Genomic DNA, 23,539 nt, shown 5'->3' with positions numbered 1-23,539 from the left:
AACACTGATGTTTCCGGAGCCAGAGTCCAGAACAATTTCCACCAGCTGTCCATACCTTCGCTGCTGCCTCCACCAATTCCGGAATCCATCCAACCAATACCGTCGCCAGGTTTCAAACTGCCCCGATCACTAGAGTTATTCATACTACTGTTGTGCATTGGCGGCAGCCCGGATCCTGGCAGCTGATGCCTCGAAGCATTCCGTATAATTCCACCAAGCTGATCCACCGAATGGAGTGAATGTTCTAAGGTGATCCTGTTATTTGTACTACTGTCACCACCGATTCGCTCGTCCGGTGTGTTCTCGCCGACGTTACTTCTGTTTCGCAGGAGTTGGCCATTTAAATTTTGTTCATCTTCCTGCAGTTCAGATTGTCCAATTCTGTAACGGCAGCTATTGTTCTGTAACGATGAAAAAAATGTATTATGTACCGCGGATCGTTCATAATGATAACTTACCTTGCTATCAAATCAATTAGCACATTTAGCAATCGTATCCTAGTTATGAATGAATGAGTTAACAGTTTACTAGAGTTTGGTTACTCTACCGAAGGTTTCTTCAAGCAAAAAACAAAACTGCTGAACACATCTTTCCAGTCCGTAGCCTGAAGTATGTAAAACAGTGGTCAGATCAACTTTAAAGCATCCTGTGGATGTTGCACATTTACCTGCAACGTGGACGCCTCATTTTGCGCAATGTGATACAGCGTCGACATTTCCTTCATGTTGAAGTAGGAATGATTCCGTTTCTCCAGCTCGATACAAGTAATTCCTAGTGACTAAACATCCAACTTGCCATCATACTATCCTTCATACATCGCCAGAATCACTTCCGGGGCCATCCAGTAAGGTGTTCCGACAAAACTATTGGCAGGGCATTTGATAGCTGCACTATCCAAGTCGGCTGACCTGTCCACACCTTGTTCGGTCAGCAGGATGTTTCCGGCTTTGACATCGCTGCAACGGTATTATTGAATAGCATAAGTATCGCATAAGAACGAGTTTATTTGTAGTGAATACTGGAGTACACTTGAGTCGCTTTCATGGCAAATAGTTTAAACAGTTATGACGCTATTTTGAATTTATATAGCATGTATCCTCTGCGTAAAATTCCTTCGATGTTGGTACCTATGTCGAATGTTGCTTACCTCAGAACTATTTGACATGAATATACTTGCTACGGCACCAACTGCGGTACCAGGTACTCGGGTATCCCTATGTGGAATCTTTGATCGTATATTTACAGCTCTAGTAGCAATTGTAGTTTTATGGCGCTCTTGAAGCCGCTCTTAAAACAGATTGCACTTGTAGTGTGCTATAAAATTCAAATTGTTACTTAGGAGGAAAGGAAGGAGAAACCCGAACAGCGTTTATTACCCATTTCCATGGTTCGGAACAGTGTATACCCCGGACCGGGCGATTGACATCACCAGGCACAGGCCCCACTGATTGGGGCTGTGGCCGAGTATTTCGTCTACGTTAACATTTAGCGCCATACTTTCTTTGGCATAGTTGTTGTGCTTACTTAGACCTAAAGTAGTTGAATATCCAATTAGTTTAGAACTGTGCCCCCAGGGATTCTTTAAAAGAGATAAATCGCCGTGAATGTGACTGGGTTTAACGTGAAATATATCGAAACTGATCTGGGTTCAAATCTCAGCACCCCCCCCCCCACCCGTAGGATTAGAGATTTTCCTAACCCAAAACAAGTCGCGAATGATCCGAAGGCTTAAACCTGTATAATTGAAATAAAAAAGATTTATCCAGAAAGTCAAGAGCTTCTGGATGGTGGAAATAATAATAATAATAGAATTGTCCCACCATGTAGCGCTAGTGCGAATGCAAATGTTCAACTAATGTTAAAATTATTCTTTATCTCAATAACGAGATTATTTAGAGGGGTATTCAGTAAAGTTGCACAAGAAATCAGAGACTACCAGATGGTGACAGATTAGCTTGGGATAATCTCGCTATGTAGCGCTAGTGATACATCTCAAAAGTCCAATAACTTAGAAAGATGGAGTTTTCGACAATGTTCTAGAGGAGGTCAAGGGCTACGCGATTATGGACAAATAAAATTGAAATAAATCCGCCGGACGGCGCTAGCGAGCATTTACTATTTTTCAAATTCTATACCTCTAGATCATGATAGTTTAGAAGCGTGGTGTCTTCGGCAATATTCATCGGCAGGTCGAGTGCTGTCCGACGGCGAATAGATAATTTCTGAATCCAGCCACTAGGCGGCACTAGAGAGTACACAACTTCCAATACATGTTGGGTGATGTTATATCTCGAAAGATTAATCATTTAGGAAAATAAGGTGTTCAGTAATGTTTCTGAGGACGACAAAGGTTGTTTGATAATACAATGATATTGGATATCACCCGCTAGATCGTGCTAGTGAACATACTTTTTCCAGCATCTCAAAATTATAGCAATTTAGAAGGATGATATCTTCAACAAAATTTTTGGGGGAGTCAGTGATGATTTGGATCTGTGGTTGAATTTGATAACTAGCGAATGATTTTAACTGCAGTGAGCATTTCGGAAAAACTCACAAGTCAAAAGTATCAACAATGATTGCGATGTGATTTTCCTCGTGTATCAGTGTTCATTATCTGTTTTCTAACATTTTAAATATACAGTGGAGTGTCGACGAGTCAAAATGAAAAATGTTGCAAGTTTTTGGAAGAGTTTTATATTGAAAGGCATGTTGTTGGCAGATGAAAATCAATATTATCGTTACAATTGAAAACTGGAAAATCCATCCAGCGACATTCTTGTTCAACGCTAATCCATTGCGTCGGAAGTAGTGCGCATTATAGCGCATCATCGTACGAATAATGTACACTACTTCCGACGTGATTTCCTTGTTTAGAATAAGAAAAAATAAGATTGTCGCTGGTTGAATTTAGCACTTTTTGACTGCAACCAGAATAGTTTTGGACATTTTCAATGCACATGAGGTCCGTCAATGTGTCAAAACGGCATATTTCTCAACTTCATGGGAATGAGCTTTATATTGAAAGGCAAATTGTTGGCAGTTGTAAATCAATAGTTTTGGACATTTTAAATGCATCAAAATGGAAAATTTTTCAAATTTCTCTGAATGATATTTATATTGAAAAGCAAGTTGTTGGAAGATAAAAATCAATAGTTTTGAACATTTTCAATACACATGGGGGTCCGCCAATGTTTCAACTTTATGGGAATGTATTTTTGGATATTTTCAATGCATATAGGAATCCGTCGATGAGTCAAAATAGAAAAATCTTCAACATTCTGGGAATGAATTTTATATAGAAAGACAGATGAAAATCATTAGTTTTGGACATTTTCAAACATCTTCTACTGGCTGATATAGCTCGTCTAAACAAAGCCGTCTTTCAGGCAAGAAAACTGTTTAGTAACGCACTTCACTGCACTACCATCACCGATATCGCAGGTAATAATTATCAGTGATGGTGATTGATGAAAATATTGGTGATCCAAAATGATGCATATCAACTTCGAATATTGTCTACTGAACCAATCGTCCTTGCTTATCAGGTCATCCTATTTGTAGTAGGCGATCAAGTTCAAATACATAATGCGCCAAATAAAACTTTTCATTTGTCAATGAATGCTGTACTACGTGTTGTAAGAGGCAACTTAGCATTGAGTATAGATCGGGCCAATATGAATGTTTTCTCATCGCAATCGATAACTTTCGATGCTTGATGAATGAATCAAATAGCATTCGTTGCATTTTTTTTGGGCTTAAAAATGAAAATATTTTAGCATTGATAGTTCTAGCCGAGGGCCTAGTGCCATAAGGCCCATAACTATAGCTTTAAAATGCCCTTCTTAAGCATTAGGGCGCCAAAACTGTCTTAATCACTTCGATTGAAAAAATATTATGGAGCTCGTGCCTCACTACTGAATGGATAAGAATCGAGGATAGCGCAGCATGCTCAGATTGAAAAATGATCACGCTGAATGAATAAATGGAAGGAATGCAAACAAGCGAACCTAGTTACGCTTTTCATCGATTCAGATTTGTTTGCAACTTGAAAATAGGTTACTATGGAAGGTTTTCGTCTGTAGACATGTTCGTGCATCGAAACCATGGATTACTATCAGGTTTGATTTGGTGATGAGTGTTAATTTTGATGAAAATTGGCTTCACTGATAATTATCACTCACGGGACTGTTTATTAGTAGTGCTTTACTACAGCCTCTGCCACAGCAAGCACCTTCGTACTGCCGAAAAAACTAAACCACACCGGAGAGAACAAAAAGCACTTGTTTCTCGGTACAACGTTCGGTTACGAATGATTTCAGTATACTTGCCAACAAGAACGCCGCCGATAATCTGAAGCACCTACTGGAAGAACTTCTTCTCTTGGGTGACCTGAACGCTCATCATTCGGCCTGGGGTAGTCGACTGACAAATACAAAAACCGATGCACAGAAAAGAGGCGATGCGATTCTTGAGACGGTAGTTTATAGTAGTATGGTTGTATCAAACGATGGGTCCCATACTCGAGTTGATTCCTCCACCGGAAAAAAAACACAAGCGCTGAGCCTATCGATCTGCACAACATCCGTAGCTGCTAAATTCGTTTAGAAAACACTATTGGATTGTGTAGACAGCGACCACTTTCCTATCAAGTTTGATATACCCGGAACTCCAGACGAACCAATGCGCAGACCAAGGTGGATCTACGAAAGAGCGGACTGGAATCGTTGCAAAGAACTAACCAGTAGTACCATCCGGCCCGGTCAGGGTATTACAGTCGAGGACTTCACTAAAAGAATACTAGCCGCAGCCGAAGCTAGCATTCCCAGAAACAGTGGAAAGCCAGGGGCCAAGGCAGTTGTCTGGTGGAACCCAGCGGTAGAAGCTGCAGTCAAAGCCCCACGAAAACGACTACGAGCCCTCCGTCGCATCGCAGACGGTGACCCCAATAAAGCGATCGCCCTCCAATCTTACCAAGAAGCCCGATCCGCACTCCGTAGAATCATCACTCAAGCCGAACAGAAAAGTTGAAAAGACCTGGTACAGAGCATAAATCCCGAGAGTTCCGCAACACAGATATGGAGTCGTATAAACCAGCTTAAAGGAAAAAGGCGCACCAATGCGGCCACTCTAAGCCTCCCAAGCGACATCACAAATAATCCACAAGAGATCGCGGACGCATTTGCTGAGGAGTATCAGAAAAAAATCTCAAACGCCAACTATAACGAAAAATTCCGCAAGAAGAAAGCAGATCTGATGAGCAAACTCCCCAAATCACGACGACCAAATCTCTTCAAACGCTTTAATGTAGATTTCTCCATGGACGAGCTGGTATGGGCTCTCTCCAATGGCGGTGGATCATCAACTGGACCTGATAATGTGGGGTACCCATTGCTACAACGACTCCCATTCTCCGCCAAAATATGTCTGCTCGCACTGTTCAACCAGGTCTGGGATTCCGGAACTTTTCCGAATCAGTGGAAAGAGGGCATAGTAGTCCCGATTCCAAAATCAGAAGGAGACCTCTGCAGTCCATCCGGATACCGATCCATTACTCTTCTAAGTTGCATAGGCAAACTGTTCGAACGATTAGTCAACCGGCAGTTGACCACAGAACTAGAAGAGAATGGAAGACTGGATCGTCGCACCACGCGTTCCGCCCGGGTAGAGGCGTTGAGTCCCATCTAGCACAGATTCCATGTGCTCATCAATGTTAATTAAAACCAGCACGCAGAGATAGTCTCACTGGACATATCCAAAGCATACGACACTACTTGGAGGCCCGCCATTCTTCAAACAAAAAAAAAAAATCTCTGGCAGTATGCTTAACATCATAGCCAGTTTCCTATCTAACCGAACCTTCCGTGTATCAGCGAACGGAGCATCACCAATCCGCTGTGTGGCAGAAAATGGTGTTCCGCAGGACTCCATCCTGTACGTCACCCTATTTTTAGTAGCAATGAAACCAATTTTCAAAATTATCCCAACCGACGTCGAAAGTCTGCTTTACGCGGATGAAATATTACTTGTAGCCAAAGGGTCTAGTTCTGGACAATTATGACGTCATTTAAGAAAAGCTCTTAAGGCAGTTGTTGAATGGGCTGGCAGCATAGGGTTTGAAATTGCGCCGACCAAGTCAAAACTCCTTCACATCTGCAACATACGGCATCGTAAGTGCGGTCGGGCTATCCAAATCAACAAGACCCCCATTCCATGTGTTAGGAAAATGAGAATCTTAGGAATGCTGGTTGATTCCAAACTAAACTTCCTACAACATCTCACGTACACAAAAAAAATCTGCTCCAAAAGAACAAACATACTTCGGATCCTAGGCTGTCGGTTCAAAAGGAGCAGTCGATCAACACTCCTGAAAGTTGGCTCTGCACTGGTAATCTCTAAGATTTTCTTCGGGATAGGACTTATAAGCAGTAACCACGGGGCGATGGAACGAGTGCTTGCTTCAACATATAACGAAGTAATATGTCAATCATGTGGGACCTTCCGATCAAGCCCAGTACAGTCAATTATGGCAGAAGCAGGCTGCCTGTCGTTTAGACTAATGCAAGTCCAGCGACTATCGCAGTTGGTAGCTAGGCTCACAGAAAAAGATCCGAATGTAGCGAACTATCCGATAGTCAAAAGATCAGCAGAACTTTTCCACCAAACCACTGGTTCCCTCATTACCACTGGTAGATAGTGGTATGACGAATATGACGAAGTAATAATTCTCACTGACTCGACTAGCTGCATCGATGCCCTCCGTGGAGGCCATTCCAGACACCCCTGAATTCAAAAAATAGAACGTGCACTCGTAGAGCGTCACATCACACTTAACTGGATTCCAGGACACAAAAGAATACCTGGCAACAAAGAAGCTGACAGACTCGCGAATGAAGGATGAATTGGAGACCCAATGGACATTCTGATACCTTCTCAGGATGTCGTACGCTTCGTAAAGCAGAAACGATGGAACGTCTAGGAGAGAGATTGGGATAGAACCCACTCACTACTACGGGAGGTCAAGCCAAACGTAACAAAAAGAACTGACCAAAAGTGCGCATCTGAAGAGCGTACTCTAACCAGTCTTCGTATTGGACATACCATCTTTAGCCACGCGTACCTAATTAAGACGAGCGCGCCGTCTATCTGCTGTTATTGAGCAGTCCCAATGAACGTAAAGCATGTCCTAGTAGATTGCCGAGGGTACGCCTAGGCACGACAGCAATACATCACCGGCTCTATAACTGAAATCCTAGCGAACGATGACAAAAAAGAGAAAGCAATACTGAAATTCATCAAGGACAGCAAACTCAAAATATAGCCGATTATATGATCATACTGTCCTCCCTTTCATACTATGCCTAATAACAATAACACGAATGCCACAGCCGTGTCAAAAATAAGCTTAAAAAATAATCTAAACTACAAGAATAGCAGGTTCTTTTGAAGCATAAAGTATCCAAATTGGTCAACTCTATCAAGAGTTATGAATTTTTGGAAAGATAGTTTGTAATACCGCCGGCTTTATACCGGAGCGAAGAAGTCTGTCATCGTGGTGCGCTTTGTGAAGGCCGGATACAGCAGAGTGAGATCCTGGTGCTCCTGGAGCCAGGCGAGAGCATCAAGCGCAAGCCGGGTTCCGGCCGTCCGTCGGTTTTGCATGACCGGAAGGTGCAACAAGCACTGAAGCGCAAAACGGAAGGCAAGGGGGCGAAATCTTCCGTGTATCCTATTTTGAAGAATTGTATACAACATTGTACTTTTGTGAAACAGCATATGGCTTAATGACCCCCCTCGTGCAGCATAGAATATGTGAATATGCGAACTGGAAGCCGAATGTTCCTCAACAGCTCAGTGTGCCTAATTCACATGGCCCAGCAACCGATGCCCCCACAAAAAACTTTGACATATTATCCGTTACCTCAGCAACCAACTATGGCGTACTTTCCGCCACTGATTTCCATATGGCATTGCTATGGGGTCATCAGCTCACAACAACCACACCGTTGTGAGAAAATGGTTTCCACATTTTCCGGAAATCCTCTACGGTCATGTCCGTAATCAGCCCGATGAAAATATGGCCAGGCTGTAGAAAAGTCTGATAAGAAGTGCCCGAGAAAAAGATTAGAATATTCTCTCTATACCTTTAGCTGTTCTCGAAATCATCAACACGCTTCGAGTTTAATGTGCACAGCCAGAACAATTGATAAATTGCTTGCTGACGAAAATATGCTGCGCTGCTGTTTGGAATATCAGCAAGCTGGAAATATTAGTCACATTTTGCAAAGCGGTTAAAAACTTATAGCGTTTTAGTTTTTACCGGGTGCTACACCAGTGTAGTGCATAAAAATACATAGACTGATTACACCCAAGTTTGAATGAGTTAAACCCATTTCCTTGTAATGTACAAAATAAATTAATTCCTTGTTAATTTTTTAGCCCAAGCAGTTTTCCAATTTTTTGGCCCAAACACGTAAAATGTTATAGCCATGTTATACTTGGCGGGATTCAAATAGAAATTTCCAAGAAAAAACTTTAAGAAAGGTCAAACATGATTGCACTTCAAACATCTGATAGTGCAGGAACTACAAATTTCTCGGGTAACATATGGGGTTTTCGATTGCATTTACTAGCAGAGATACAGAAAACGTAAGAAATGACCATACCCCTCAAGATAATATTTTTTAACTCTTGTTCGCCCATGTTCGCTTACGTGATGAGTTAACAGTGAAGATGAATGGGTGAACGAAATAATTTTATATATAGGGGAACATAGCCATAAATAGAATCTTGCGCTTGGTCAAGTCTCCCCGACTTGACCAAGCGCAAGATTCTATTTTTGGCTATGACGTCTGTGTTATTCCTTATGACGCTATGTTATTCCTTATGAAGCAGTAAAGTGATTTTACATAAATCGGAACATTGGAATAGATGTTACTAAAATTTGCACGACATTGAACGCAATAGCTAATGGAGACTTGACCAAGATTTTATGAACAGACTTGACCAAGTGGCAATAAGCTGAAGAAAGATACAAAATTACTGATAGTTATCATGCTTTGGCATCTACTCTTAATGTTAATCACGCCACAAAAAATCCCACCTCAAACATCAGTCTACATATTTTAGTATTAGTCAACAAAGGTAGCAATAATATGACTGATTTCTTGACGTGTGAACATGCAATGTAAGCAGTGCAGTTAATTCTTGTAAAGAAAAAAAAATCGAAATTTATTAAAGGCAACCCTTCTATATATTTTACTGCTATCTAAGTATCTCGACAATATGGAAAAAATAATTACAGTATGTTTACATTTTTGTTATGATTTTTCAAAATTCTCTTGGTCAAGTAACCCCCCCCCCCCCACCCCGCAGTGGGGAGACTTGACCAAAAAAAAACAATCGCAGAAAAACTTTTATAACTTTTTACAAAAGTAAATTAAAAATTCTGCAAAAAATCATAAGCACGCACAATAACTTTGCACAACATGACTTTTGAGGGATTGAAGGCATTTTTAAGAAATTTATGCAGGTTTAGCTGAAAACCTGGTCAAGTCTCCCCATGTTCCCCTACACCAAGTATTCCATTCTCTTATGCACTAGAGGTGTGCGCCGCGCCACCGATTTCAGGTAAAACGCCGGCGTCACGTCGGCGCGCTTGCTATTTTTACCTGAAATTGTCGCGCGGCGCACACCTCTATTATGCACCTCTTGCTTGACCCAGCCCATAACTCCATAACACAACAGCACCTCGTATCTCTCCCACCTTTCTCTTATGAACGAACAAAATGGTGCTAAAATCGAAAACTAAAAAAAGAAGTTTTTTCTATACCGTGTACTAGATCTTCACAAAAACGATTCAGCCGTACTGTAACTATATTCTACATAGGCTGATTGATTTTCATGAAGATCTAACACACGCACTATGGGTCACAAGGGCGGTTTTTCGGTACAAAAATCAATAACTCCCAAACCGTTCATTTTAAAGAACTTTTGTCTGAGAGAATATTTTTGGAAATTAAATTGGCTTTCTTTTAAAGTAAAACGTAACTAGGGTGGTCCTCTCGAACATTCTTTTCAAAAAAATATTTTTCGAACTAAATGGTGTAGCAAGGTACTTACTTCAGCAAAGTTGTAGAAAAATATTTTTCAAGTAACATTTTCAAATACATCAAAGTTATAGCATTATCGGTTTTCATGCTATAATTATTTTTCTTCTTTAACCTAGGGTGTTTCTGAAAAAGTCAGTTGTTTAACTATAACTTTTTAAGTAGTTAGCCTATCTTAATACTCTCTATGAAGCACTTTTAGTACTTTTCATTGCACATATTTTTGCTGAAGAATGTGAATCGATATCATTTTTCGTTATCGAGTTACGATCATTTTTTTAAATAAAAATGATAGTTTTCAATGACCTCTAACTCAGAAGGTTACAAAAAGTAGCAGCTAAATTTGTACTCTTTCGAAAGTGCATCAAAAATACTATAAAGTATCTCAAAATCAACTTTTGCTTTTTTATCCTTCAGCGAAAAATGTTGACATCAACATTATGATCAAATGACATCAGCTTACGGCTTTTTTTTAACCCTTTCATGCCCAACTTTTTTCTAGTGCATGTAGGGTTTCAAAACTATTTTTCCTTGAAAACGGTTGGGTCAAGAAATACGAAAAGCCTATTTTCATAAAGATAGGTGCTTCCATGGCAGTGCTAGTAGCTGGTCAATTTTTACCTTGTAATGCTCAATGCAATTCTCCTAGAATAATTACAATAGTCCAATTACGTAGAAAACGTAGCCAACGACAGTCTAAATTGATAAGTTTTATCAGTTTTCAATAATATTGCACCATAACGAAGATATATGAAAAAATCATTTTCCGTCGTCAACGTAAACTGTACCTGGCAGCACTGCTCCATCGGAATCCAATCAGACTAATTGCAATAACTTCAGTTCTAGAGCTGATCCTTGTAACTGTTAATACTCAAATTAAAGGCAATAATCACATTAATGAGCCTTACTTGTTTTTGTGAGCAAATCTCGCCTCAATCAAAAGTTATAGCTGTTTAAAAACGTTGTCATCCACAAACAACATGGGCATGAAAGGGTTAAGGGCCTGGTCATCGCCATTTAGCTCCTGCTTTACTAGATCAAAAAGTCGAGTTTTTAAATGATTTTCTGAGCTTGTCAAATATATGTACACAAATATTGAAAACGTTAGGCTCAGGCAGATATTTATTTTACTATTCTACATAACTATTTCATTATAATCGACATCATCATAATTATTATAATCACAATCATCAACATCATCAGCATCGTCGTCGCTATAGTTATCTGAATCGGGTTTCTTTTCCCAAAGATTAAGTTTCCTTTTCCTTTTCAAGCACAATTCATGCACTCGGTTTTTTGGACGGCCTATAATTTTGAACACTATATAAACAGTATAAAATGTAGAGCATGTTACTTTAAAAAGCGAATGAATTAAGGATTACCCTTCATTCTGTTCTGAGTAAGCGACGAATTTCTGTGAATGCTGGTTTAGGAGGAAGTGCATTTTTTTGAAACTGTTCACAGCTTCTCAAAATATTTCGAATTTTTATCGAGCACTTTCGTCTCAATTTGATGACTGTCTTTCCAAAATTGATCAAACCTTTTGCATGTTTTAATTGCTACAGCTTTTGCATTCCGAGCGAAATTCTTTTTTTCATTTTCTCCCACATCAAATGATCTCATAATTTTTTCAAACCCAGCCTTAATTTTATTTCTATTTTCACCTTTGGTCACTTTTCAGAGATCAAATGATTTTCTTTTATCCATTTTAACGGAACTAATAATACAAAGCACCACACGCGTTCATCAAAGCAGTCGTCGGCTACTGCGATTCGATACATGAATGGGATTGATACCAATTAAACTGTCACGACTCGCGGTGTTGTTGTTTATATATGACATCGAAGGACATAAAAGCCAAAGTTGATTTCGAGATATTTGATAGTATTTTTTATGCATTTTCGAAAGAGTACAAATTTAGCTGCTACTTTTTGCAACCTTCTGAGTTAGAGGTCATTGAAAACTATCATTTTTATTTAAAAAAATGATCGTAACTCGATAACGAAAAATGATATCGATTCACATTCTTCAGCAAAAATATGCGCAATGAAAAGTACTAAAATTGCTTCATAGAAAGAATTAAGAAAGACTAACTACTTAAAAAGTTAAATAGTTAAAAAACTGACTTTTTCAGAATCACCCTAAGTTAAAGAATAAAAATAATTATAACATGAAAACCGATAGTGCTATAACTTTGATGCATTTGAAAATGTTTCTTGAAAAACATTTTTCTACAACTTTGCTGAAGTAAGTACCTTGCTATGCCATTTCGCTCGAAAAATAATTTTTCGAAAAGAATGTTCGAGAGGACCACCCTAGTTACATTTTACTTTAAAAGAAAGCCAATTTTATTCCCACAAATATTCTCTCAGACATAATTTCTCTAAAATGAACGGTTTGGAAAATATTGATTTTTGTAACAAAATACCGCCCCTGTGACCCATAGTGACACGGTGTGGAAAAACTGATTTTTTCGTGTTTCGTACCATTGTTCGTTCCTCCTTAACTAGACGTACGCGCCTTTGAACTTTCATTATTTCTGGGACTTGAAACTCCAAAATTTCAAAGTCGTAGCTCACAACCAAATCTTATTGCCCATAATCACTCACTAGTCCAGAATTGGAGCAGAAACCCATATGTATCTTTTGAATCTGGATAAATTTTAAGTCACATTATTTAAAAAAGTCAAGCTAGGATGGAAATTATGGATGCTAAGACTAACAATGTACTAAATTAGTTTACATACTACCAGGACTCACACATGAACAGTAGTTTACAGACTATATATATACATGCTCTATCAAATACTGCATTTACAGTCAGGGGCCAGGTTCCGTAGTGCATACACCAATAGCTGCACCAAAAAAGTCATTCTAGAATGGTAAAAAGGAAATGATCTACTCGTTGCCGAATGACTCGAAGAAGTACATTGTTAATTCAATTATTATTACATATTCGGAATACTCACAAACTATGTAGCATACAACCCTTGGCACCGTTTTCATCGAAAAACACCGAGCGGAGGATGGCACTTTCAAATGGCAATGCGACCCTCTGACGATGTTTCAAATACACTTTTGCTCACAAGTTCAATTAACCAGTAGATCAGAACACAAGATTAGGATTGTAACTAGTGGTACTGTTTGCTTCTCTTTCGCTCTCGTAGACGTCCCATTTGTTTGACGCTTATACATCCAACGTTCTTGATAGCGACGATCCTAATATTAGTGTTTTGAGTCTACTAATTAACCGTATTCTGAAGTAGTCCAGTGAAAAGAGCTTTACATGTACAATGTACAAACTAATTTAGAAATAAAATCACTTACCGATCACATTTATTGGCATTTATATTACATATCCACTATCACTCCACGATGCAAGTGGATGTAAAAATGTATTTGTTCAAATCCGTAAATAAATTAAAATTTTTAGATCAATTTACTTTTGATTTTTTGCTGCTCCCAGAAATCTATGTATAGTTCGGTGAGATTCACAGTACGGTGGTAACATTAGAATTTTTCGGCCGGACGTCGTGGGTAGCAAAAAGAAAAAAAATCTATGTTTTAACATGCTCAACCAGGGAAACATTTTACCCGGAGTGATTAATGGAGCAGGAGTACTATATACTTTGAACTTCAGGTTACTTTTGGCTCGTGCCGAATCGTTTACCGGCTATTCTACCGTATTTCACACAATCCCCATATAGCGTAGCACGGTTTCAGTACGCAGGATTAGCACCAAACTGGAAAAAATAAAAGGCAAAGCGTCAGCATAACTTTTTATAGTCCTTGACCGAGCCGAATATAGTACAAACTAATAATATTATATTTTACCAACCTTCTATCACTGCTGCTTTTGCCTAGAGTTCATAAAGTTGAAGTTCACAAATCGCCCGGTGCCGGACATCGAAAATCAGATGAACAATTAGATGCTGTGCGTAAACAAGTGTAAACATAACCTTTTTTTACAGAATCATGCAGTTGTGGCCAGAAAAGAAAGCGAACGAAACAGAGAGCTAAAAAGGCGTACGAATACTGCCCGATTCTGCACGCGGCGCTCGAATCGATGGTTCGAGCATCACCGTTACCGTCCAACTAATGCACAAAGGCAGTAACGGTTTGAGCCGATTTCTGAGAGGGTAGTAGTGACACAATGTTCCGGTTAGTATGATAGAAAAAATAAATAAATAAATAAACATAAACAATTCATTCATCACAAAGATTTATTTCAACGCCTACTACCCCGCTAGTCCTTAATCTAATAACGAGCCGGACGAAGAAATCAGGTCCAGTGCAACGTATGTCGCTTGCTGAAGACAATGTCATCACAACTCAGTGGTCGATTATTTTCAAATTATAATAATAATGGAATTTGAAATAGTGCATTAAATTTGTTTAACATAAGAGAAGACTGTTGTTGAACTCCCGCGAAAAGTGAAGGTATAAATTCGATTAATTAATTGAACTACACATATTCTAATTTCCAATAAGTAACAGTAACAGATTGTGAGAAACGGATCAGAATCGTCTCGCTGTTCGCCAAGGCCAGCGACTTTTTTATTCATTTTGCTTGTTTTTTATTCAATTCGTTTATTTGATAAGGCACGTTTGCATTAGCTTAACTCTAGAACGTTACATTTACTTTTTTCACCTTAGAACGTTGCACTGGTGTACAAACCCGATCAGAAACACATAACAAAAAGATTTTAAAACTATATCTCGCGTTGTTACTTGTTATAATTTTGTGTTATTTTAACTACTAACGAGACAAAATTTATAACACAATCTGTTACGAAAATTGTACTGTGTTATAATCTTGTTATTTCATTTTGATCGGGAACGTACCCCACCCGTTTGATCGCATTTTTTTCAGGTAAAAATGCAAGCAAAAGAAATGTAAAGTATAAATTTTTCCAAAAAGGATCTTTAGGGGTGTGCGGGTTAAGGCATTATCTGATGCAGATTAGTACTATGAGTTGATATCTTAATCCCAAACATTTTTTAGTTTGTTTTCTTTTAGGGGAATAACACATCCAAACCCACGCGACTTGCACGACCCTATAGGTTGTCTCATCAGATCTACCATAGTTTGCAGATGATGATGATGACGATGATGATGATGATGGTCCCACCTCATACCCCCACAAAGGTGTGAGCTGAACGATTTATCTAGAAGATAATTAATATTTTAAATCATGACAAGACTAGTTAACAAAAAAACGGACTGGTTCAATTTACAGACATAGCCTTTCCTTCAAAAGAACGTAACCAGATATATTTCGAATATTCCATCAACAACCAGGGTCCATCAAGAAAATTTCCATTCCGGAAAGATACTTGATAGAATCGGGAATTGAACCCAATAGCTTCCATTTCTGATAATTCTCTGTAAGACTCCTCCCGCCTGACCAAGACATCGGTACTACCACCTGCTAAGGTGAGAAGTGACGAGCCTAGTGGCAGTGCAGAGTCTAATCGAGTTATATCATCCACAGCAGGCTCCCTTATTGAAAGTTGCGTACCACTAACCCAAGGCAATCCAGGGATATTCCTTTCCGGGAATACCCTGGATTGATCAGGAATTGAACCCGATATCTTGTTTTATCAGAAAAAGTCACCAAGCCCCCCACTCAACGAACCAACTCCGTTATTGCCGCTATGGCAGCAATAACCGAGATTAACTCTATTGTCGAGCAAAGCCAGCAAAGCAACTCCATCATCAAATCAGACCCTGATCACAACAAAGCTTCAATTCAACCCGATGAGCTCTTAGTACTGGTCACCATGTTCGATTTCAAGTTAGTCTCTATCTGCTTATCGCGCGCGTGGCTCAGACTTCTGTAGACATCTCATTATTTTTTAAAAACTATAATAAACAATTAACAAAAATCCATCATCATCATAGCGAATATAATAACTTAGTGTGACTAAATGCAAATAATAGAAGAGGAAAAAAAATACAATCTTCGTGGTATTACATTGTTATTCAAATAACTCCAAAATATAAAAATTCAAAAAATCTCTCTACAAAGCAGATTTTACGTGTGAAATACATAGTGTTTTGAACTCCGCTAATGTTGCCGCACGTTTAATATGTCTAGGCATCGAATTGAAAAAAACTTATTCCTTTGTACAACAAGGAGTTCTGTGATCTACTAAATAAAAAGTTAGGTGTTCTTGCATCAGACGCGTTTCTAGTGTTGTACCTATGCACATCACTTCCTCTTTCAATTCGATCACACAAATATCGAGGCAGCATTCCATTAATAATTTTAAAAATGAACACCATTGTTAAGTAATAAATTCTTTGCTTCACAGAGAGCCATTGTAATGCGCTTAGCATGAAACTAGAGGAAGTGTATCTGTTACATTTTAAAATTAATCGCATGATTCTATTTTGCAATCGCTGTAACCTCAATATTTGTGTTTGATTGGAAAGAAACAAAATGGACGGGCAGAAGTCAATATGTGGTGAAACAATAGATTTATATAATAAAATTTTACTACTAATTGTTAAATCATTTTTCAGACGACACAATATACCATACTTTTTAGCAATCTTTTTGATGACATTGTCGATGTGAGACTTAAAAGTTAACTTATCATCAATGATTATTCCAAGATATATTAATGCACTAACGCGATCAATAGTCTCACCATTTATTTCAACGTTAACGTCAGGCCTAGTATTAGCCGAAGAGATAATCATATATTTAGTTTTAGCAACATTTAACTTTAATTGTTTAAATTTTAACCAACGAGCAAGGGAATGCAAATCTTCGTTCAAATGCGCCACGGCTTCATCTATATCCTTAGCTGCAATGAACAGAACAGTGTCGTCAGCAAACAAATTTAAGTCACAAAATCGTAAACCTCGCCTAATGTCATTTATATACATAATAAATAAAATAGGACCTAAGACACTACCTTGCGGCACTCCAAGAGGATTGTCGAGAGGACTAGATACAAAATCGTTAAAACTAGTTTTCTGAGTTCTATCACATAAATAGTTTTCAAACCACTTATGTGCTATCCCTCCGATACCAAATCGTTTCAGTTTTCAAAAGTAAAGGTCTCGAAATTGTCTCAAAAGCGCGTTTCAGATCCAAAAATACAGCAAAAATAGTCTCTTTAACCTCGATTTTCTCTTTCCATTTTGCTAACACTAGATTCAAAGCGGTTTCGCAAGAGTGTCCCTCTCGGTATCCCGATTGCTCCGGAATTAGCAAATCATTATTATTCAAATAACTCATCAGCTGGCCCTTAACAACAAGTTCTAAAATTTTCTCTAATGTGTGCAACATGTTAATGGGGCGGTACTCTTCGGCTTTATCCGTCCCAGTAAATTTGGGAATAGGAATCACAAGTGATTCCTTCCAAACTGTCGGCACGTGCCCAGTTTGTAGCGATTCATTTACAAGGTCCAGCAGATCGTGTCCGATGACATGAAAGCAATCCTGTATCACTTTTGCATTGACATTATCGATACCAGCCGATTTTCCCAAAGAAAAACAAATATCTTTCAATTGTTCAAAAGTGATTGGGTGAAATCCATCAAATCTACAGTTAATATTAATCGGCTGTGTTATTTCCACAGGTTCACTGACCAGCTCAATACTTTGATTGATCAGTTGGACACTGTTAACAAAATAACTGTTCAATTTTTCAGCTATTATTTGTTCAGATTGTTCTTCTATCCCGTTAAAAGTTATGGACTGCGAGGAACTACGTTTAGGTTTTATTAAATTCTTTAGGATTTTCCATAACTCTTTGCTGTTGTTTTGATGTTGATCGATCTTCCTTTGAATATATTCACATTTGTTCTTCTTCAAGGCCCGTGAATAAATATTTCGCGCGTGTGTGTACCCATTCCAAAGACGTTCTCCAAAATTTCTTGTACTTTTTATCCCTTTTACGTTTAAGGCGCAAAAGATCTAAAGAGTACCAGCTGTTCGAGTTATTTGAATTAACAAACTTTTGAGAAACTAAACTATTTGTACACTCTTTTAACACGTTAGTTAGAACAGCTGCCTTGTTATCCAAATTTCCATTCAATTCCGAAAAATCCATGCTTCTAGAAACCAGTTAAGATATAGCTTGTTTCGAATATCTTTTCCAGCACTTGATTTTAACTTGATCCTCTTCACGGTTAGGTTCATTCTCCAGTAAAATTGAAATTGTCTCATGGTCTGAAATTTTACAATCGGCCTCTACATACGAATGAACCCCATCAAAATTGGAATACACGTGATCTATCAATGTTCTACTGTGTCTGGAAATTCTTGTAAACTCACTAACCGTTTGCTTGAAATTGAAAAACTCTGCCAACTGCTTCAACTGATTCGAATTTTGATCATTGAGCCAATCAGCCCGAAATTACATTAAGTTTACTTAAGTCAACGAAATTCTCCCACCAGTTTTCTAAAATTTCTGAAAACCGTCGATCGCTTGAACTAGGATAATGGTATACTACTGCAAAATTTCCCATCTGCATGCCTCTTTCAACTGATATACCCAAGAACCAATTATTATCAACTGCTTCGTTTAACCGAACGTTGAATTTAATCGATTCTTTGGCGTAAATAGCAACTCCACCGGAATGTCTGGAATGAGATAGGCAAAAAGCAACATTATAACCCGGAATGCTATACTGATCAAATGCATCAGCATCAACAATATGTGTTTCTGATATTAAAACCAACAATGGACGTTTGTTTTCTACAAGATGTCGCATTGCGACAAAGTTTGTAGATAACCCAGCTATATTTAAATACAATGTTTCAGACAACCTCTCGTTTGTTAGTTGCTATTCACTTGACAAAACGTTGCTTTTTTTCAATTCTAGCAGTCTCCGATATACTGAACACTGCTTACTAAATGCCGCATGATTTACGTCCAAATTCATTTTACGTTCATTATTGCCTTTCTCATATAGAAAGGTTATGCAATCACTCTGAAAAACGCCAACCTAATCCCGGCCCTCCGGGCCGAGTGTCATATCCCATTCGACTCAGTTCGTCGAGATCGGAAAAAGTCTGTATGTGTGTGTGTATGTGTGTATGTATGTGTGTGTGTATGTGTGTGTATGTGTGTGTGTGTATGTATGTGCGTATGTGTCAAATAATGTCACTCATTTTTCTCAGAGATGGCTGGACCGATTTGCCCAAACCTAGTCTCAAATGAAAGGTGCAACCTTCCCATCGGCTGCTATTGAATTTTGGATTGATCGGAATTCTGGTTCCGGAATTACGGGTTTCAGAGTGCGGCCACACAGAAATTTCTCATAAAAACTATAGGAAAAATTGAAAATAGAATTTTTATTTTTGATGCTAAATGTATTCAAGGTGCATAAAACGTCGAGATTTGATGCAAACACGAAAAAAATTTGACGAAAATTCACTTTTTTGGATTTTGCACATTTTTGCCTTTCTCATATAGAAAGGTTATGCAATCACTCTGAAAAACGTCTACCTAATCCCGGCCCGGAGGGCCGAGTGTCATATCCCATTCGACTCAGTTCGTCGAGATCGGAAAAAGTCTGTATGTGCGTGTATGTGTGTGTATGTGTGTGTGTATGTGTGTATGTGTGTGTGTATGTGTGTGTGTATGTATGTGCGTATGTGTCAAATAATGTCACTCATTTTTCTCAGAGATGGCTGGACCGATTTGCCCAAACTTAGTCTCAAATGAAAGGTGCAACCTTCCCATCGGCTGCTATTGAATTTTTGATCGATCGGAATTCTGATTCCGGAATTACGGGTTTCAGAGTGCGGCCACACAGAAATTTCTCATAAAAACTATAGGAAAAATTAAAAATAGAATTTTTATTTTTGATGCTAAATGTATTCAAGGTGCATAAAACGTCGAGATTTGATGCAAACACGAAAAAAATTTGACGAAGATTCACTTTTTTGGATTTTGCACATTTTTGCCTTTCTCATATAGAAAGGTTATGCAATCACTCTGAAAAACGTCAACCTAATCCCGGCCCGCAGGGCCGAGTGTCATATCCCATTCGACTCAGTTCGTCGAGATCGGAAAAAGTCGGTATGTGTGTGTGTATGTATGTGTGTGTGTATGTGTGTGTGTATGTGTGTGTATGTGTGTGTGTATATGTATGTGCGTATGTGTCAAATAATGTCACTCATTTTTCTCAGAGATGGCTGGACCGATTTGCCCAAACTTAGTCTCAAATGAAAGGTGCAACCTTCCCATCGGCTGCTATTGAATTTTGGATCGATCGGAATTCTGGTTCCGGAATTACGGGTTTCAGAGTGCGGCCACACAGAAATTTCTCATAAAAACTATAGGAAAAATTAAAAATAGAATTTTTATTTTTGATGCTAAATGTATTCAAGGTGCATAAAACGTCGAGATTTGATGCAAACACGAAAAAAATTTGACGAAGATTCACTTTTTTGGACTTTGCACATTTTTGCCTTTCTCATATAAAAAGGTAATGCAATCACTCTGAAAAACGTCAACCTAATCCCGGCCCGGATGGCCGAGTGTCATATCCCATTCGACTCAGTTCGTCGAGATCGGAAAAAGTCTGTATGTGTGTGTATGTGTGTGTGTATGTGTGTGTGTGTATGTGTGTGTATGTGTGTGTATGTGTGTGTATGTATGTGCGTATGTGTCAAATAATGTCACTCATTTTTCTCAGAGATGGCTGGACCGATTTGCCCAAACTTAGTCTCAAATGAAAGGTGCAACCTTCCCATCGGCTGCTATTGAATTTTGGATCGATCGGAATTCTGGTTCCGGAATTACGGGTTTCAGAGTGCGGCCACACAGAAATTTCTCATAAAACTATAGGAAAAATTAAAAATAGAATTTTTATTTTTGATGCTAAATGTATTCAAGGTGCATAAAACGTCGAGATTTGATGCAAACACGAAAAAAATTTGACGAAGATTCACTTTTTTGGATTTTGCACATTTTTGCCTTTCTCGTATAGAAAGGTTATGCAATCACTCTGAAAAACGTTATCCTAATCCCGGCCCGGAGGGCCGAGTGTCATATCCCATTCGACTCAGTTCGTCGAGATCGGAAAAAGTCTGTATGTGTGTGTGTATGTGTGTGTATGTGTGTGTATGTGTGTGTGTATGTATGTGCGTATGTGTCAAATAATGTCACTCATTTTTCTCAGAGATGGCTGGACCGATTTGCCCAAACTTAGTCTCAAATGAAAGGTGCAACCTTCCCATCGGCTGCTATTGAATTTTGGATCGATCGGAATTCTGGTTCCGGAATTACGGGTTTCAGAGTGCGGCCACACAGAAATTTCTCATAAAAACTATAGGAAAAATTAAAAATAGAATTTTTATTTTTGATGCTAAATGTATTCAAGGTGCATAAAACGTCGAGATTTGATGCAAACACGAAAAAAATTTGACGAAGATTCACTTTTTTGGATTTTGCACATTTTTGCCTTTCTCATATAGAAAGGTTATGCAATCACTCTGAAAAACGACAACCTAATCCCGGCCCTCCGGGCCGAGTGTCATATCCCATTCGACTCAGTTCGTCGAGATCGGAAAAAGTCTGTATGTGTGTGTATGTGTGTATGTATGTGTGTGTATGTGTGTGTATGTGTGTGTATGTGTGTGTATGTGTGTGTGTGTGTATGTATGTGCGTATGTGTCAAATAATGTCACTCATTTTTCTCAGAGATGGCTGGACCGATTTGCCCAAACTTAGTCTCAAATGAAAGGTGCAACCTTCCCATCGGCTGCTATTGAATTTTGGATCGATCGGAATTCTGGTTCCGGAATTACGGGTTTCAGAGCGCGGCCACACAGAAATTTCTCATAAAAACTATAGGAAAAATTAAAAATAGAATTTTTATTTTTGATGCTAAATGTATTCAAGGTGCATAAAACGTCGAGATTTGATGCAAACACGAAAAAAATTTGACGAAGATTCGCTTTTTTGGATTTTGCACATTTTTGCCTTTCTCATATAGAAAGGTTATGCAATCACTCTCAAAAACGTCAACCTAATCCCGGCCCGGAGGGCCGAGTGTCATATCCCATTCGACTCACTTCGTCGAGATCGGAAAAAGTCTGTATGTGTGTGTATGTGTGTGTATGTGTGTGTGTGTATGTGCGTATGTGTCAAATAATGTCACTCATTTTTCTCAGAGATGGCTGGACCGATTTGCCCAAACTTAGTCTCAAATGAAAGGTGCAACCTTTCCATCGGCTGCTGTTGAATTTTTGATCGATCGGAATTCTGGTTCCGGAATTACGGGTTTCAGAGTGCGGCCACACAGAAATTTCTCATAAAAACTATAGGAAAAATTAAAAATAGAATTTTTATTTTTGATGCTAAATGTATTCAAGGTGCATAAAACGTCGAGATTTGATGCAAACACGAAAAAAATTTGACGAAGATTCACTTTTTTGGATTTTGCACATTTTTGCCTTTCTCATATAGAAAGGTTATGCAATCACTCTGAAAAACGTCAACCTAATCCCGGCCCGGAGGGCCAAGTGTCATATCCCATTCGACTCAGTTCGTCGAGATCGGAAAAAGTCTGTATGTGTGTGTATGTGTGTATGTATGTGTGTGTATGTGTGTGTATGTGTGTGTATGTGTGTGTATGTGTGTGTGTATGTATGTGCGTATGTGTCAAATAATGTCACTCATTTTTCTCAGAGATGGCTGGACCGATTTGCCCAAACTTAGTCTCAAATGAAAGGTGCAACCTTCCCATCGGCTGCTATTGAATTTTGGATCGATCGGAATTCTGGTTCCGGAATTACGGGTTTCAGAGTGCGGCCACACAGAAATTTCTCATAAAAACTATAGGAAAAATTGAAAATAGAATTTTTATTTTTGATGCTAAATGTATTCAAGGTGCATAAAACGTCGAGATTTGATGCAAACACGAAAAAAATTTGACGAAGATTCACTTTTTTGGATTTTGCACATTTTTGCCTTTTTCATATAGAAAGGTTATGCAATCACTCTGAAAAACGTCAACCTAATCCCGGCCCGGAGGGTCGAGTGTCATATCCCATTCGACTCAGTTCGTCGAGATCGGAAAAAGTCTGTATGTGTGTGTGTATGTGTGTGTGTATGTGTGTGTATGTGTGTGTATGTGTGTGTGTATATGTATGTGCGTATGTGTCAAATAATGTCACTCATTTTTCTCAGAGATGGCTGGACCGATTTGTGTGTATGTATGTGCGTATGTGTCAAATAATGTCACTCATTTTTCTCAGAGATGGCTGGACCGATTTGCCCAAACTTAGTCTCAAATGAAAGGTGCAACCTTCCCATCGGCTGCTATTGAATTTTGGATCGATCGGAATTCTGGTTCCTGAATTACGGGTTTCAGAGTGCGGCCACACAGAAATTTCTCATAAAAACTATAGGAAAAATTAAAAATAGAATTTTTATTTTTGATGCTAAATGTATTCA

At 38.7% G+C, this 23,539-nt stretch overlaps 1 long non-coding RNA gene across 1 annotated transcript; it reads right to left on the bottom strand.

Moving 5' to 3' along the window:
- Positions 1-496: 496 nt before the first annotated feature.
- Positions 497-13,840, bottom strand: LOC131679240 (uncharacterized). The gene is made up of 3 exons (XR_009303813.1): positions 13,703-13,840; positions 668-956; positions 497-604 (listed from the first exon to the last, which is right to left on the bottom strand). It is a non-coding gene; the product is annotated as an uncharacterized LOC131679240 (long non-coding RNA).
- Between the last annotated feature and the right edge of the window lie 9,699 nt (positions 13,841-23,539).

Source organism: Topomyia yanbarensis, chromosome 2 (genome assembly GCF_030247195.1).
Source record: "Topomyia yanbarensis strain Yona2022 chromosome 2, ASM3024719v1, whole genome shotgun sequence".
NCBI lineage: Eukaryota > Metazoa > Arthropoda > Insecta > Diptera > Culicidae > Topomyia > Topomyia yanbarensis.
This window is presented reverse-complemented; position numbering and strand designations above follow the sequence as displayed.